This window comes from Rutidosis leptorrhynchoides, chromosome 1, assembly GCF_046630445.1.
Source record: "Rutidosis leptorrhynchoides isolate AG116_Rl617_1_P2 chromosome 1, CSIRO_AGI_Rlap_v1, whole genome shotgun sequence".
NCBI classification, from domain to species: Eukaryota; Viridiplantae; Streptophyta; class Magnoliopsida; order Asterales; family Asteraceae; genus Rutidosis; species Rutidosis leptorrhynchoides.
Window position 1 is genome coordinate 528696379 of NC_092333.1, and position 5143 is coordinate 528701521.

The following is a 5143-nucleotide window of genomic DNA, read 5'->3' on the forward strand; positions in this document are numbered from 1 at the left end:
TGAATATGAATGAAGAGGAATTCCGTACTTTTCTAGCTTCAAACATAGCCGCAGTACAGGCTGCGCTACATACCAACAATAACCTTGGATCTAGCAGTACAGGAAATCGTGTAGGATGCACCTACAAAGAATTCACTGCCTGCAAACCTTTGGAATTTGATGGAACCGAAGGACCGATCGGATTGAAACGGTGGACCGAGAAGGTCGAATCGGTGTTTGCCATAAGTAAGTGTACTGAAGAGGACAAAGTAAAGTACGCTACGCATACCTTCACAGGTTCTGCGTTAACATGGTGGAATACCTATCTAGAGCGAGTGGGACAAGACGATGCGTACGCACTACCGTGGTCAGCATTCAAGCACTTGATGAACGAGAAGTACCGTCCCAGAACCGAGCTCAATAAGCTCAAGACAGAACTTTGAGGGTTACGAACCCAAGGATTTGATATTACCACGTACGAAAGACGATTCACAGAATTGTGCCTATTGTGTCCGGGAGCATTCGAAGATGAGGAAGAGAAGATCGACGCGTTTGTGAAAGGATTACCGGAAAGAATCCAAGAAGATATAAGTTCACACGAGCCCGCCTCCATACAACAGGCATGTAGAATGGCTCACAAACTAGTGAACCAGATTGAAGAAAGAATTAAAGAACAGACTGCTGAAGAGGCCAATGTGAAGCAAGTCAAAAGAAAGTGGGAGGAAAACGGTGATAAGAATCACCAATACAACAACAACAGAAATTACAACAATAATCGCAACAATTATCCCAACAATCGCAACATCAATCGCAACTACAACAAACGGCCTAACAACAACAACAACAACAACAACAACAACAACAGCAACTACAACAATCATCCCAACAACAATAATAACCGCAACAACAACAACAATTAGAAGCAGCTATGCCAAAGGTGTGAAAAGTATCACTCGGGGTTCTGCACCAAATTTTGCAACAAGTGTAAAAGAAATGGTCATAGCGTGGCGAAGTGTGAGGTCTACGGACCAGGGGTTAATAGAACGAAAGGAACAAATGGTGTCGGAACTAGTAATGGTGGAGCAAGTAGTGTCGGAGCAAGTTATGCCAATGTAGTTTGTTATAAATGTGGAAAACCGGGCCACATTATTAGAAATTGCCCGAACCAGGAGAACACGAATGGACAAGGCCGCAGAAGAGTTTTCAATATTAATTCGGCAGAGGCACAAGAATACCCGGAGCTTGTTACGGGTACGTTTCTTATTGACAATAAATCTGCTTACGTTTTATTTGATTCGGGTGCGGATAGAAGCTATATGAGTAGAGATTTTTGTGCTAAGTTAAGTTGTCCATTGACGCCGTTGGATAGTAAATTTTTACTCGAATTAGCAAATGGTAAATTAATTTCAGCAGATAATATATGCCGGAATCGAGAAATTAAACTGGTTAGCAAAACGTTTAAGATTGATTTGATACCAGTAGAGTTAGGAAGTTTTGATGTGATAATCGGTATGGACTGGTTGAAAGAAGTGAAAGCAGAGATCGTTTGTTACAAAAATGCAATTCGCATTATACGAGAAAAAGGAAAACCCTTAATGGTGTACGGAGAAAAGGGCAACACGAAGCTACATCTTATTAGTAATTTGAAGGCACAAAAAAAAACTAATAAGAAAAGGTTGCTATGCTGTTCTAGCACACGTCGAGAAAGTACAAACTGAAGAAAAGAGCATCAATGATGTTCCCATTGCAAAAGAATTTCCCGATGTATTTCCGAAAGAATTACCGGGATTACCCCCACATCGATCCGTTGAATTTCAAATAGATCTTGTACCAGGAGCTGCACCAATAGCTCGTGCTCCTTACAGACTCGCACCCAGCGAGATGAAAGAACTGCAATGCCAATTACAAGAACTTTTAGAGCGTGGTTTCATTCGACCAAGCACATCACCGTGGGGAGCTCCTATTTTGTTTGTCAAGAAGAAAGATGGTACATTCAGGTTGTGTATCGACTACCGAGAGTTGAACAAACTTACCATCAAGAACCGCTACCCACTACCGAGAATCGACGACTTATTTGATCAACTACAAGGCTCGTTTGTTTATTCAAAGATTGACTTACGTTCCGGGTATCATCAAATGCGGGTGAAAGAAGATGATATTCCAAAGACTGCTTTCAGAACACGTTACGGTCATTACGAGTTTATGGTCATGCCATTTGGTTTAACTAATGCACCAGCTGTGTTCATGGACCTTATGAACCGAGTGTGTGGACAATACCTTGACAAGTTTGTCATTGTTTTCATTGATGACATACTTATTTACTCAAAGAATGACCAAGAACACGGTGAACATTTGAGAAAGGTGTTAGAAGTATTGAGGAAGGAAGAATTGTACGCTAAGTTTTCAAAGTGTGCATTTTGGTTGGAAGAAGTTCAATTTCTCGGTCACATAGTGAACAAAGAAGGTATTAAGGTGGATCCGGCAAAGATAGAAACTGTTGAAAAGTGGGAAACCCCGAAAACTCCGAAACACATACGCCAGTTTTTAGGACTAGCTGGTTACTACAGAAGGTTCATCCAAGACTTTTCCAGAATAGCAAAACCCTTGACTGCATTAACGCATAAAGGGAAGAAATTTGAATGGAATGATGAACAAGAGAAAGCGTTTCAGTTATTGAAGAAAAAGCTAACTACGGCACCTATATTGTCATTGCCTGAAGGGAATGATGATTTTGTGATTTATTGTGATGCATCAAAGCAAGGTCTCGGTTGTGTATTAATGCAACGAACGAAGGTGATTGCTTATGCGTCTAGACAATTGAAGATTCACGAACAAAATTATACGACGCATGATTTGGAATTAGGCGCGGTTGTTTTTGCATTAAAGATTTGGAGGCACTAGTTATATGGGGTCAAAAGTATTATATATACCGACCACAAAAGTCTTCAACACATATTTAATCAGAAACAACTGAATATGAGGCAGCGTAGGTGGATTGAATTGTTGAATGATTACGACTTTGAGATTCGTTACCACCCGGGAAAGGCAAATGTGGTAGCCGATGCCTTGAGCAGGAAGGACAGAGAACCCATTCGAGTAAAATCTATGAATATAATGATTCATAATAACCTTACTACTCAAATAAAGGAGGCGCAACAAGGAGTTTTAAAAGAGGGAAATTTAAAGGATGAAATACCCAAGGGATCGGAGAAACATCTTAATATTCGGGAAGATGGAACCCGGTATAGGGCTGAAAGGATTTGGGGACCAAAATTTGGAGATATGAGAGAAATGGTACTTAGAGAAGCTCATAAAACCAGATACTCAATACATCCTGGAACGGGGAAGATGCACAAGGATCTCAAGAAACATTTTTGGTGGCCGGGTATGAAAGCCGATGTTGCTAAATATGTAGGAGAATGTTTGACGTGTTCTAAGGTCAAAGCTGAGCATCAGAAACCATCAGGTCTACTTCAACAACCCGAAATCCCGAAATGGAAATGGGAAAACATTACCATGGATTTCATCACTAAATTGCCAAGGACTGCAAGTGGTTTTGATACTATTTGGGTAATAGTTGATCGTCTCACCAAATCAGCACACTTCCTGCCAATAAGAGAAGATGACAAGATGGAGAAGTTAGCACGACTGTATTTGAAGGAAGTCGTCTCCAGACATGGAATACCAATCTCTATTATCTCTGATAGGGATGGCAAATTTATTTCAAGATTCTGGCAGACATTACAGCAAGCATTAGGAACTCGTCTAGACATGAGTACTGCCTATCATCCACAAACTAATGGGCAGAGTGAAAGGACGATACAAATGCTTGAAGACATGCTACGAGCATGTGTTATTGATTTCGGAAACAGTTGGGATCGACATCTACCGTTAGCAGAATTTTCCTACAACAACAGCTACCATTCAAGCATTGAGATGGCGCCGTTTGAAGCACTTTATGGTAGAAAGTGCAGGTCTCCGATTCGTTGGAGTGAAGTGGGGGATAGACAAATTACGGGTCCGGAGATTATACAAGAAACTACCGAGAAGATCATCCAAATTCAACAACGGTTGAAAACCGCCCAAAGTCGACAAAAGAGCTACGCTGACATTAAAAGAAAAGATATAGAATTTGAAATTGGAGAGATGGTCATGCTTAAAGTTGCACCTTGGAAAGGCGTTGTTCGATTTGGTAAACGAGGGAAATTAAATCCAAGGTATATTGGACCATTCAAGATTATTGATCGTGTCGGACCAGTAGCTTACCGACTTGAGTTACCTCAACAACTCGCGGCTGTACATAACACTTTCCACGTCTCGAATTTGAAGAAATGTTTTGCTAAAGAAGATCTCACTATTCCGTTAGATGAAATCCAAATCAACGAAAAACTCCAATTCATCGAAGAGCCCGTCGAAATAATGGATCGTGAGGTTAAAAGACTTAAGCAAAACAAGATACCAATTGTTAAGGTTCAATGGAATGCTCGTAGAGGACCTGAGTTCACCTGGGAGCGTGAAGATCAGATGAAGAAGAAATACCCGCATCTATTTCCAGAAGATTCGTCAACACCTTCAACATCTTAAAATTTCGGGACGAAATTTATTTAACGGGTAGGTACTGTAGTGACCCGAACTTTTCCATGTTTATATATATTAATTGAGATTGATATTTACATGATTAAATGTTTCCAACATGTTAAGCAATCAAACTTTTTAAGACTTGATTAATTGAAATATGTTTCATATAGACAATTGACCACCCAAGTTGACCGGCGATTCACGAACGTTAAAACTTGTAAAAACGACATGACGATATATATATATGGATATACATATGGTTAACATGAGATTATGATAAGTAAGTATCTCCATAAGTATATTAACAATGAGTTATATACATATAAACAAGACTACTAACTTAAGGATTTCGAAACGAGACATATATGTAACGATTATCGTTGTAACGACATTTAAATGTATATATATCATATTAAGATATATTAATATATCATAATATCATGATAATATAATAATTTAACATCTCATTAGATATAATAAACGATGGGTTAACAACATTAATTGAGATCGTTAACTTAAAGGTTTCAAAACAACACTTACATGTAACGACTAACGATGACTTAACGACTCAGTTAAAATGTATATA